We start from the raw sequence: 15226 nt of genomic DNA on the forward strand, positions 1-15226 counted from the left end.
TTGATTACCTACAATGAACAAACTTAACTTTGTTTTCTTCTTCTGTACCATCTGATTTTAAAATTAAGTTGTTGTTGTTCTTCCAAAGATTGAAGTTTTAACACTTTTGGGCGTTTCTCAAGATGGTTCATTTCTAAAGATGAAGCCTTCTTGATTCAAGTGTTCTCGTATGTGGGTTTCTCTAATGTTTGTTAATATTACTTGCGTAATAGTTTTTCTGAATACTTTCGTGAAATGTGATTGCATTTTCCACTGTCCTCTGAGTAAACAGAGTATGTTCATTTAAATTTTCTACATTTATAAAAAGCATTATCCAGATCTATAGAAGACGTACCGTATATTCAGTCTAGCCAAAACAAGTGGAAATAATGAACTAGTTATGAATCACATATTACTACCAAAAGTATGAACATAAAATGAAGTTACAGTTACAAAATATAATAGTAGTAATGTTAAGTGTATCTTTAAATTTCACAAAATGAATGACAGGTGGGAGAGTGACCTACAGCACAGAAGACAGCAACAGCATTAGTACGAAGATGGCTGCACCACAAACAACATGAACCGCGTTATAGAAGCGATCTGTGATACGTTTTTAGTAGTAAGGGTGTCAAATCTATTGAAATTCATCGCAGGATGACAGCACAGTACGATGATTCGTGTTTGTGCCTGCAGCAAGTGTACGAGTGGTCTAGAAAGTTTTAAAACGGTGTAACGTCTATGGAGGATGCTCCACGACCGGGGCAGGCTCACCGCGTAGTGACGGACGAAAACAGTGCTTTAGTGAAAGAGCTCATAAAGAATAACAGGCGTTTTACTCTGGAGGAAATAGCCACCGTTTTCAACATTATTGTTGGTTCAGCGTATTGTATTGTCAATAACATGCTGCAGTTCAATAAAGTGTAAGATGGGTGCCCGTTACTTGACAGCTGAATTGTAAGACCGTCGTGTCGATGCCTGTGAAGAACTGTTGCGTCGTTTCCACTTCGAAGGTGAGTTATTTCTGAAAAGAATGGTTACAGTTGATGAGACATAAGTTCACTGCCACCAACCAGAAACAAAAAGATCAAGTAAAGAATGGGGCCATAGCTCATCACCGAAATCCACGAAATTCCGCACTCATCCATCTGTGGGAAAAGTCATGTTCACTCTCTTCTGGGATGCAAAGGGAGCAATTTTGGAACATTACATGAAGAGAAGGGCAACAGTAGCAAGTACTTCTTATTCATATCTGCTCACAAACCAACTTCGCTCTGCAATTCGGAGTAAATGACAAAGACTTCAGACTTCAGATATATTGTTACAGCACGAAAACGCTCGACCGCATATTGCCGTTTGACAGTTGAGACTATCCAGAATTTGAAATTTGAATGTCTCCCACACCCATCTTATTCACCAGACCTCATTCCTAGTAATTTTCATATGTTTGAACTGCTCAAAGAAGCGTTGGTGGACAAGCGTTTCAGAAGTGATGAAGAGATGAAAACTGTGGTGCACGAATGGCTTCAGTCACGAGCAAAATATTTTCTTAAACGTATATCCATACACTTCCAAAGCGTTGGAATATTTGCATTGTACTTTAGGGAGACTACGTTGAAAAATGATAGGTATATATATTTTTCTTAATTGTTACAATATAATATTTACAGTATTTTTAATGTTTTTATTTGAATCACTCAATGTAAGTTAACACTTTATAACATTTTAGTATATTTTGAATTTCTTTATTATGTCTATTAACATTATTTCTCATTTTTAGGGATCTTTTGCAAAAAAAAAATAAATAAATAAATAAAAAATAAAATAAAATAAAATAAAATAAAAATATTTAAATGTTCTATGTATGTTATGTAATTTCAAGGATTTTATTTCCAATGAACTGAGAATATTTGTGTAAGGCATAAGCTTTAAGATTTTTTTTCTACTCACAATGAACTGAAATATTTCCCACTAGCAAATTTTTTAATTCAAAAAAATACCCATATGTTCTTGCAATAAATTTACTGTATACTAATGATATATCTTACAGGCATGATAATTTTGTTTTTCTAAAGATTTTACTGTGAATTTTAAAGTATTTGAATATTGTACGAATTCAACCATATAGCTTTTACATGCATTTTGAATTATTGTACTTTATCACTTTTTCTTTTATTATATTATTTTGTATTTAATATGTTATTGCTTATATATATATATATATATATATATATATATATATATATAGTATATATACCTACAGTGAAACCTCTACTAACGGACACCTCACTTAACGGACACATTTTTTAATCCCCAAACACTATAATAGGGAAAAAACATATTGGCAAGCCTCTCTAAAGCGGACACGGACAATCTTTTATGTCTTTAATAGGTATCATTTACCTCCGTATTACGGACACTTTCTCTAGAAACAAGTTGAAAAGTACTGTAAAAATAATTTTTGGAATTCATACATGTGTCACCAAGGAAGCATTTTGACACCATTTTGCACCCTCAACTGTCTGCTCAACAACCCAGACGAAGCGTCTCTGTTGAACAACACTCTCATGTTTTTTACTTGCATTCCATTCCCACCCATACTGTTTTTAGACCCAAAAGTGATTGACAGTTGCCCCATATTTGGAATGGCACATTCTTCTGCTGTCCCGCTGGAATCTCTAATCAAGCAGAAGACAAGTTCGGTAGTTTTTGCCCGCGGATACGCATATTGTCTCAAAGAAAAGACATTACTGGACTGCAATTAATCCACAAATTAAAGAACATACTGAAAACATAGTAAGTAATGATAAATGTAAAGTGCAGAGAACTATAACATCTTATTTGCATGGATGGGGGAGAATAAAGCAGGTCTAGTAACATTTTGGTAATAATCGTGAATACATGGTTCATGCAAAAATATTTTTTCTAATTGCATATTACAATGTTTACTAATTTACGTAAGAAAATATTGAAACCTCTTTAAGGCGGACACCTCTCTATAGCGGACAATTTTTTATTCCCCACGCCTGTCTGCTTTAGAGAGGTTTCACTGTATATATATACAGTATATATACAGTATATATATATATATATATATATATATATATATATACAGTATTTAAAATTTATTTCAGAAAAACATCGCAGAATTAGAGCCATTTATGTTTTTATAACTCATTTTATTTTAACATAATCAGGAGCAATATTACGACATTCTGACAACAAACTCTTTAAGATAAGTTAGGACAGTTATCTTTTACTACCTTAATTTGAAATTTATCAACTAATATCATCACCATCATTATATTTTCAGTCACATAGAGGAATATTAAGACTCTACGAAATATTTATCAGTATTTGTAATTTTGATATCTTGAAGATTTAATAGCGTACGATGGTGGTTCAGCATGCTTCGCCACTGACATAGTAGGAACCTCCGTAGGAAAACTAAACCACAATTATTTTTCAACATAGTCCCTTGCAATATGAACAAAGTTTTCAAATCGGTTTTGCAGTGCTTCAATTCCAGCGGGAAAAAAATTCTTTTGATTGGTCCTGCAACAATTCATTCACAGCATCCATAACCTCTGAATCACTAGCAAAATGTTCTCCATAAACACGTTCATTCATATTTGAGAACAGGTGAAAGTCACTGGGGGCCAGGTCTGGAGAATAAAAGGCATGAGGAACAATTTTGAGCCCTGCTACATGAATTACAGCCACCGCAACTTGGAAGGTGTGGGCGAGAGCATTGAAAATGAAAATGAAATGAAATCTGTAAGTTTTACGTCCCACGTTTATGCCGGTTAGGCTAAAGGAGACGGTGATGATGAGAGATGAATGAAATGGTGGAATGAAGAAAGTAGGAGGAAACGGGAGAACCCCGAGAAAACCCACGAGCACGGTGTTTGCCCACCACAAAGTCCACACGGCGCGAGCTGGGATCGAACCAGGGACGCTCTACCATTGAGCCACCGCGCCCCCGGCGGGAGCATTGTTGCAATGGAACAACACACTATGATCCAACATTCCGAGGCGTTTTTCCTTGATGGAGCACGTAATTGTGCAATTAGGTTTGCAAAATAAACATCTGTGATCGTCTTTCCCTGTTGCAGATAATTAATTTATCAAAAGAATTCCTTCTTCATCCCAGAAAACAAATGCCATGACTTTTCCCTTTGATGGTTGAACCTTGAGTTTCTTTGGTGGTTTAGAATTGGGGTGTTTCCATTGCATATTTTGGTGTTTACATTCGGGATCGAAGTGGTAAACCCACATTTCCTCCATTGTAACAAATTTCTTCAGAAACTTTGGCTTGTCAGCCATTATTGTCCGTAATAGGTTTTGACTTGTCACACAACGTGTCCTCTTTTGGTCGGCAGTCAGCATTCTCGGAACCCAACATGCAGAGATCTTTTTAGTAGTATCATTGATACCAATCCTAGCGCACTTTTCCCCTCAACCCCTAACTGCCAAAAATTACAAATCCACCACTAACCATTGAACTTCAAACAAAGAAGAATAGCACAAAATTTTTACACAATTTACAACTCCGAAGTAGAATGGGTATTGTACACTGCGCATTGGCTTTTATCACATGTAAATCGAATAGTGAAATCAATATAGTTATAATAAAAACGAAATAATTATTTTAGATATTTTATATTTAATAAATCATGAAAAATTGTATAATTTGTGGAGAATCAAAACAATACCAAGAATTTGCTCGAAATGGAAATACAAGACATGATGAGTGTAAAGCATGCCGGAATAAAATGAGCAAACAAAATGATGAAACAGAAAAAATGGGTGCGTTTCCTTATCATGTTGTAAATCCTGAACAATTATCTGAAAAAGAATTTAGAGACTTACAAAACGAATTGAATGATATCAAACTAATGTTTTTAGAATTTTACATCGACTATAAGAATGGAAAAGCTCAACTTGATGAAAGAGCAAAATATCATCTTAATAAAATACACGAGCTGTGGAATAATGCATTACCCTATAAGAATTTAGACTACTATTTCAGTTTTAAGAACCATCATATCTTTATCAATCATATTAATAATAAGAAGTGGATTGATTATATAAATGTATTTTTGAAATGGAGAGTAAGGATGATGCCATAATCAAATTGGGAGTAAAGCTAAATAAACATCTGTTTTATGACATTTAAAATCATAAAACTCTTACATCTAATTTAACTCTTCTATTCAATGTGTTTCTCTTTCTTGTCTACTCTTAGCATATTGATCATATAACTCTTTTACCTTGGGAATTAAATCTTCTTTCCTTAATTCTATCTTATAATGGCCCCAAGCCAGAGTATGTATACCATCATTTAATATATATCTCTTGTCGTCATAAGCACTTAAAGCTAACTTGTTTTCTTCTACTGAGTATACATTATGCTTTATACTACGAATATGATTTTGTATTCTATATAGCTCTTTCTTTTCTAAAACACAGTTCTCATAATCCTCAAATGTTATATCTTTTATAACTACACTTTTCTTTATACCCTTTGCTTTTCTAATCGGTTTATCCTGATCTCCTTTGTTTTTAATAGCATACATTTTTGATTTTAGACCGACAAACCTCTCTATTACAACACCTTTTAATTCATCTTTAAATTTTCCTAATACCTTTTTATTAACTAATTTCAATCCATATTCATTGTTTTCTTTATAATCAGAGGTATCTAAATATTCATACATATCTTTCATATCTTTGTAAAGGTCTTCTGTTTCTATATGTGCTATAACAGAATCAGTATCAGTCATTAACAACTTTACATTGTCTCCATATTTCTTTTTCAAAACATTGTAGTAAAAATCATACAAACATATTTTAGAGATATCTAGTACTGCCATTCCTACATAGATAGGTTTGTTAAATACAATTTTAGTTTTATACATATGAATAGCAGCTAAATTCTCAGAGAATATCGTTCTATCTTTAAAGTTAGGTTTAGCTACTAAATCCTCTAACAAATTTTCATTATGTACTAATCTTACATTTATTCTTTTTCTTATATTTTCCATAGTTTTACCAAAAACAGCATTATTAGCCAACTTGTAAAAATCCTTCTCAAATTCATTCTTTGCTTGTGACCGTATATTAGTATTTAGATCTATATATTTCTTTAACCAGGCTGATTGTTTAAAAGTTATTACCTTATGTATTTTCTTAAGCCTCATTCCTTGTGATAAATAGAATTTAAGGTTTTGATAGTGTAGTATATAATGCTCTTTATCATATAGAGTTGTCAATAACTTTGGAAGCTTTTTGTTATTAATGTAGTTTTCTGGAGCTAAGGGAAAATCTGAATGTTTATTATGGGGCTCCTTTGGATATTCTAAGTCGACTTCTAAAATATAACCATCTTCAGAATCATCTTTTGTTTCTAGTATTGTTTTCGCTAAGTGTTTCTCATTATACTTATTAACATATATCCATTGAAAACCGCCATACGGCATGTGATGATTCATCGCCCAACCATACTCATTATTTGCATCCATGTAAGTTATATAAGAACTCTTTTTCTTCTTATCAAAGTTATCTAAGTATTTATTATTAGCAACTGCATATCGATTTGAACATTGAGAGATTCCACCTCTTATACCTTTCTCTATAAATAGTAATTTGTCATAGTCAGTAAATAATTCTAATTTTTGTTTCGTCATCTTTAACATTGCGTCCCAGAAAAACCCAGGACTAGTAAGATACCACGCTGGATCTAATTTATATGTTTTAAGAGCTGTATCTCTGAAATTTTCAATAATATCTGCTAGTTGAAGAACATCTGTCTTATTATAAAAATGAGTTAATTCAAGTATTGTTTTTAAATCAAATTCTTCACAAACTCGTACATGATGCTTATGACGCTCAGGACTTATTTTTTCTCCTGTTAATCTATTCGTAAATTTGTCTGGAGATAATGGAACAGGTTCTTTTAACTTTTCCTTAGAATCAACAGAATCATATGGATAATCACCTTTAGTACGAACTAATTCAAGCTTGTTCTTATTTGGAAAAAATTTTGATGTTTCTCGAAATTGTTCTAGCTTTAAATTCTTTGTTAACTCTGATAAACCTTTTAGTAAAAATCTGAATGAATCAATGAATCTTAACTTGATAGATCTATCTTTTCCTTTTGCATCCTTATACCGAATAGTCTTTGAGAATGTAATGTAGTTTTCTTCAGTGTTAGCTATTACATCTATTTTCTCTTTCTCATTTCCACCTCCTAAACTTTTTATAAATAAATGCGCATCATACCTAGAGAGATTGTGGAAATATACAGGAATAAATCTTGGATTTCTATATTTTATATTACAATAAGAATGAGCAGCACCTCTAAATTTACCTGTTAAATGATCATGATCGTGCACTTTTGTTTTACATGACTCTCTACTATTTTTAAGCTTCTTATATTCTTTCTTACATTCTACTAGAACTTCTTTTATCTCTTTTCTCTGCTCTTTTATCTCTGTTATGCTGCCATCCTCCTCGTCTTCTATTTTGAAATGGCGTTCTTCTTCCAAGTGTATAGCTCCTTCTTTTATTTTTTTCTTTAAATACTCAATTTTAATCCTTAAGCTTTCTATTTTCTTCACTAATAAACGTGGTAGATCTTCAAGACTTCTTTCACAAATATGACATATTGTGACTGATTCATATATCTCTTCTTCTTCCTTAGATAATGGAGTCATAGGTGTATAAGTATCATATATTTTTGCTATTTTGATTGCTTCTTCCGTTAACCTTTTTATAAGCTCATCTGCTACATTATCCCCTATGTATTCTACTAGCTCACTTTTATAGAAATCCAAACTGCTCTTTACATAGTAAGTAAAACTACTAGGCTCATGTAGTTGATAAGCATTTGAGTAGGATCTTTCAGGATCAGGTTGACATGAACTTATTCTTCTTAGTATTGATTCTAAGTCTGCTATTATTGTGAATGGTATTCTTAAAGAACGCTTATCATTTACAAATTCTAATATCTTATTCCACTCTCTAGGCAAAATGATCTTAGCAGCAGAATGTAAACCACAGTATTCTTCATGTTGTTTTAATAATTCTTCTGATTCAAAATGCTTAGCTAAACATCCCTCACATAAAAATCTCTTATGTCCATCTTTTGTTATTTGACTTCCAACAAGCTTCCATAAATCTTTAATCAAGCAGTAATGTGTTTTATCTCTTTTCTTTAAATATAAAAGACGAAAATGATTTTGTTTTCTTTCTTTAGGTATTCTAAGTGGGCATATCTTTTCATTATCATCTATAGTGAAGACACTGATAGATATATTAGCTCTATTTTCAAATTTTGGTATATCTGTAATTTGTACAGGAAAGGGGATATCTTTAAAATATTTATCTAATTCATGCTCATATTGTCTAGGAATTCTTTGTGGATCTTTATTAATAGGATGTAATGCTCTTAGAACAGACCATAAGAAACATTTTTGATCTTTGTTTTTAATATTAATGCATGCTTTTCTTCTTTTAATTGTTTCTGGAAGTTCTATATATGATGATCCATTCATTGCTACGTATTTGTTAATTCTTAACTCAAGATAGTTAACAGAATGCAAGGCCCAACCTGAACCCTTTCGTTGAAACTCTTCCATCTCTGCTCTAATTTTTCTAGTTGCATTTTTATAATACTCATTTAGATCGGTGAATTGAAGTATAATTTCATTTGATGTTTTAAAATTATGTTCTCGAATCTGCTTATCTTTTATGAAGTTACATGTGAATGGCATATTTACCTTAAGTGCATTAAAATATTTAAATCCATTTTTAATCATACTTTTAACTGGTTTGCTAATTGAACGTAGGAATTTGGAAGGATCTTTATATTCACCTATGTTTTTTATTTTGAAAGTATGTAATCTATATTTAAATGAAGTTTCTTCTAGTTCAACATTTATATTCACTCTTTTAGGCTTCGGTTCTTCAAAAATCTCTTTTTTAAATGGGAACAATTTTAAAGCTTTCTTCCTATTTAATCTTTTAGGTTTTGGTTTTTCAAAAATGTCTTCTTGAAATGAGAATGTTTGGTGAAAGTTCAATCTGTTTTGTTCATCTTCATGTTGTTTAAGTTTGTCAATCAGTTCTGCTTTTCTTAATCGGGAATAGCCTCGTATTCTCTTTTCTTTACATAAGTTTTTTAATTCAACAACAGTATGTTTAATTAAACTCATAATTACTCTATCGTTTTTTATTATATAAAAAATAATTTTAATCAATTTTGTTAACTAATACAACAGCTAATATTCATGTGACCTAGGAAATCTCGATGTTTATTAGCATATTGTATTAGAACATTGCTTTTATGGGAATAACCCATCAAAGCTACTATTGATCTAATGGAAAACTAAATCATTTTTCCTCCTCATTTGTAGACTCAATCTCTTCGCCGCTATCCCAATTTGATTCTGGTGTAAATCTTTCTTGTTCTTTTACTAGTATCTGTTTTTCTAGTAGTGCTGTTATGAGTTTAAGATCTTGATGAATAAGGGTGTATCAATTTACAATGTGCCTCCATATTTATTATATAGAAAATTAGCAAAAATGATTATTATTTTTTAAAATTTATATATAAAACGATAGAGTAATTATGAGTTTAATTAAACATACTGTTCTTGAATTAAAAAAACTTATGTAAAGAAAAGGGAATACGAGGTTATTCAAAGCTTACAAAAGCAGAACTAATAACCTTAATCAACGAACACAGAACAACTACCACAAGTTCACAACAACTAACTGAACTTATAAAAGACATGGTTCAAAAATTAAATCCTAAACATATCGTAAACTACTTTGAAAATCCACTTTGTAAAAATATAGTTATAGATGTGCTTAATAATCGAAATGCCAAAGAATGGAGAGAAATTTCAGAAATAAAGGACTTATCCGATAACTTTCTACATACTTTCAAAAACAAGGTAGATTGGTATTCAGTTATCTTTAAGCATAATTTATCACTTTCTTTTATTGAAAATCACGAAGAACACATTGATTGGGTTAGATTATCAAGAAGAAAAGGTCTGTCTCAACACGAAAGCATTATTAATAAGTATGGCGATATGCTTTTCTGGGATAAATTGTGTGAGCCAAAGTATGATTCAAGGTATGTGCGATATTCTCATCTAAAACCAGAATTCGTATTAAAACATAAAGAACATACAAGACGACATATAAAATGGTATTACTACACTGATGAATATGCTCGACAAATGACGGAAGATTTTCTTAATGAGTTTAAAAAAGAGATTGATTGGCTTGCATTCACTGAAAGAAATAACTGGAGAAAGTATACAGAGAAACAAGCTATTAATTTTTGTACACAATTCAGAGAATACTTATATTGGGATATAATCTCTTATCTTACAAATTTGCTCACACTTGAGTTCCTAAGAACCTTTAAAGATAAACTCTGTTGGAATGTAGTTTCTAAAAAGTGTCATATTGAAAGAAAAGAACTAACAACCTTCTTGAGCGAATTTAATTCTCTTATCAATTGGCGAGCTATTACACCACAACTAGACGAGGCACATGTAAGAAAATACCAAAATAGAGTTCATTGGCCAAATGTTAGCTTAGATGATAAAAGCGAAAAATTCATTCTTGAGTTTGAAAGCAAAGGTTTAAATTTAAGTGGGATAGTATATGCTTGTTGGAATAGGAATTTTTCTGAAAGCTTTATAATGAGAATCAAAGACAAGATCGATATAGTTCAATTCTTAAGATTTAATAGACATGTTAGCGATAGCCTTAGAAACAAACTAATGTTACTTTCATCAGGTTTACGCTTAATAGAAAACTCAGAAGAATGTCCAATATGCAAAGAAATAAAAATTCAATTGTGTAAAACAGCATGCGAACATGTGTTCTGTGTTGAGTGTATGGTTACCTGGTTAGGAAATAATAACACTTGTCCTTTGTGTAGAACGGTTATACATAATAATAACAATTGACAATAATGATTTTGATAACCCGGTTTATTCTAGATATTGATAGCACGTTTTTATGAAGAATTAGGTTAGTGTAGATTAATGTTAAGCTTTTATGATTAATAATCATAAAAGTTATATTTACATAAGATTAGATATTACCCTTATCTTTATAAATATCTCATCATCTTCTTCTCCATCCACATGACAATCATACTTTTCTTTTACTTTATTTAGAAGGTTGATTGAGTTTGGGTACTCCCTTACAACTAAAACAATCATCATTCATCTTAGCTTAAACACAAGTGGAATGATTCGCTATTCACACTAACCTTTTATGGAATAATAACCATAAAAGACATTATATATTTACACTACAACATTACTTTTATCTATCCAATTATTATGTGAATCATCAAATCCTAACCATTTAACGTATACTTTCTTACCTTTCTGTCTTAACACCTTCTCCACCAAGTATTCATCTTTGTGTTTCATCTTTAATAGTTCTGGTTCGTAAAATCTACCTTGTACATCCTCTTCTTTTAAATCTTTAATTCTATAGGTAGGTGGATTAGATGGAATAACTTCGCTAGTGACAAATACTTCTGTTGACCAATTAGATGTATATCCTTTCTCAAATAACCCTTCGATTTACTTATACGAACATAATCACCTAATTTGTATTTGGGCTTAACACGCTTATATTCTTTTTGATACACTTTCTTTAATATTGTTTGCTCATTCTTTTTATTAACTTCTACAGGCTTTAAACCAATTGTTCTATTAATTTGATGATTATACTCTTTAACTAGTGTTGGTAATATCTCTATCCATTTATAATTTCCTTGTGTTGTAAACTTCTTCCACATGTTCTGTTTAAGTGTTCTATTAAATCTTTCAACAACAGAAGCTTTTTTACCACTATAGGTTGAGTAATGATTAATCTTATTTACCTCCATCAACTTTTAAAATTCTTTATTGTAAAACTCTTTACCTTGATCTGTTTGTAAGTTATTAGGTTTTCTCGCTCTTAATATAGATTCAAATGCTTCTGTAACATTCTTTCCGCTCTTATCTTTAACGGGAACAGCAAATGCATATTTCGAAAATACATCTATAACCGTTAGCAAATACTTATAACCTTTATTTAACTTGGAGACACCTTTTGATATACCACTATCCATTTCTACAAGATCAGCTTGCCATAAGTCATCTATACCTTTAACAATACCACTTAGCCTAGGATAGTTCTTTCTAGAAGGTTTGTGAACTTCTTGTATAATGTTTTCTCTAATGCCTTTACCTTCTTGTAGTCAATCTTTCTTTTTAACGAATTGAGATTTAGTAATACCACATACAGAACAAATACCTTTCTTTAAAGTTTTTCCATTCTTTGTTCGTTCTATCCTAATGGTATCTTTCTTTGTATCTGTTGATTTCTTACACTTAACACAATACATCCTATTTATTATATAGAAAATCATTTAAGTTCTCTTTCTATGTACATAATAACAGTTAATAATTGTCCTTCTTCGAAAGCTGAATTTTTATCTGCTTGAAACGTAATTACATCACTCTTTTTAACGTCTAAAGGAAAAGTTTCAACTAAAGTATCGTTCAAAAATATATGTAGATAGTATTTATCTAAACTTAATTCCATATACATTATTTTCCCCTTATAGAGAAACTTGTAGCCATTCGACAGATTAAATATCCTAAAGATTGGGTCTTTCACATTTTTAGTTCTCAATCGACATAATAGATTTATAGTTTCTTTTTTCATAATGAACATATTTGCTTCTCTGTTTGATATTTGGAAATCTTCTTTAGTAACAAATTTATCTATATCGACTTTCTAACAACGTTCTCTAACTGCGATGATATTTCTGCTTTGTATTGATTGAATTCTGGTATAGGAACCTTTGCCCTAAACAAAAGAGTTACATTATTATTAGTCTTTTTAATTTCTTCCATATATTCTTTCCTAAAAGTGTTAATATCATCTATCTTTATATATGTGTCTTGTAATGATTTTAATACATCTTCAAATTTGTTTCTGTCACTTTCTAATTGGCTATTTATTGATTCAAGCTGATGAAAAGTTACTACATCTTGTTGGTCAATAGCATCAGCTACATTAACAAGTTTTTTGTTTTTAAAGTCAACCCATGTTGTATTATTTGTTGTGAAAACTTTATCCAAATCACTAAAGTTTTTGAGCTCTTTACTAATGGTATCATTCTTCCTACTTTTAACATTACCAAAGATATCCATATTTATTATATACAAAATTTATATCTATTTAACAGCGAGAAGAACAGTTATACGAGCTCCACCAAAATCAATCAAATCACCATTCTCATCTCGAATTGAAACTTTGATATTATTAAATTTGTTGTGGTGTATTGAGAAAAATATCTTCTCTTAGGCTCATATATAATTGGTTCTCTAAACTCTGCATTTGCTCTAAACGTTGCTATTAAGTTTGTTTCGTTGTGTGTTGTATCGTTATCTTTTAAAATCATACCTTCTGCTAAATCACACTGAATATTTATAGTATCGAACGGATGAAACTTTGGTGCCTTATCTCCAACATGTTCTGAACCTTTAGCTAAGTTTTTATCACTAAAACCTAATACAGTATTAATGGTATCTAAGGTTATATCACACGGCCTGCTAAACATTTTAACTCTATTTTTCTCTCTGTCCTCAGTAAATTTAAGATTTTTAAAAGCATCGGCGGAGTATGGAAGAATTGATTTAATATGTTCTTCTAACTCTTTTAAACTATATTGTCCAGGTTGAACTATGAGTTGTTTTGTAAGATTAGGATGAAGGTTACTGCAAAATGTTAATTTACTATTTTTCTCTGTAATGTTTGGAGTTAAGTATGATGTATAAAATCCTGCAACAGCTACTTCTAAATCGTTTTCAAATGGATAATGCAAGTACATGCTTAGCTCAGATGAATAACCGTTTAAATTAAATACTTTCATTTATTATATAATAAAAGTTGCAATGAATAAATGGGATATTCAAGTAAGGTTATTAGACCAAACTGTAAAAAAGAAGAAGAATGGTTTATTGTTACCTGATGATATAATATGTTTAATTATAGGACCTAGTGGTTGTGGAAAAACGATGTTAATGATTGATAATTTTTTACTAGCACCAGATTGGCTTAAATACTCAAATGTTTATATCTATTCTAAAAGTCTACATCAACCTAAATATCAACGGCTAATACAACTTTTCCAAGTTGTAGAACGAGATACTAATAAGACAATTGCAATAGTAAAAGGAAACAACGAAGAGATTATTTCATTAGATGAGTGTGAGAAGGATTCTGTAGTTGTGTTTGATGATTTCATTTTAGAACAACAAAACCACGTTAGAGAATATTTTACTAAAGTTAGACATAAAGGTTTAAACTGCTTCTATCTTGGACAAACATATTCTAAAGTACCAAAACAGCTAATAAGAGATAACTTAAATTTTCTTTGTATTTTTAGACAGGACAATATAAATTTAAAACATATATATGATGAATTTGTTGGATCTGATATGTCGTTTGAAAAATTACAATCGCTCTGCAATAGGTGTTGGGAAGAACAACATGATTTCTTAACAATAGATATGACTAGGAAAACGAATAATGGAAAATACAGAAATAAAATAAAAGTATAGAGAACGTGGTTGAACGTAGGTGAACGTGCACGTTATGTTACGTTTTTTATTTTTTATATAATAAATGAGTGAGTTAGATGCTGCTGAAGCTAAGAAATATATAAAGTTAAAAGAAGAACTTGTGAAAAGATTTAAGGAAATTAAACGAACTAATCGAGGTAAATATGAGAAATATAAAGAACAAGATCAGCCTGTTATAGATGCGATTGAAGGCTTAGGACAAAATATAGCAAAAGTAACAGAAGAAAATAAAAATCTAATTCAAGAGTTAGTTCCAGTTGTAAAGAAAAGTGCAAGATTAGATTCTGATTTATTTGAAACACCTTCAAGAACAAGTTATGATAGTTCAATAGGTGAGGATGATTCGCCTGTGACTAAAGAAATTAAGCATATGAGAAAACAAATTAAAGATAAAGTAGAAGGTATAGAGCCAATTGAAAAAGGAACACGATTTGGTAAAGTTGCTACAAGATATTATACAACAAGAGATGATAAGGTTTTCGGAATACAAGCATATAACGAGGATGGAAAAATAATAAATATGATTAGAGATAAAGAAGTTAAAATAAATGGTGATGACTTAATAA

Source organism: Thermobia domestica, chromosome 15 (assembly GCF_964235325.1).
Source record: "Thermobia domestica chromosome 15, izTheDome1.hap1.1, whole genome shotgun sequence".
In the NCBI taxonomy this organism is placed as follows: Eukaryota; Metazoa; Arthropoda; class Insecta; order Zygentoma; family Lepismatidae; genus Thermobia; species Thermobia domestica.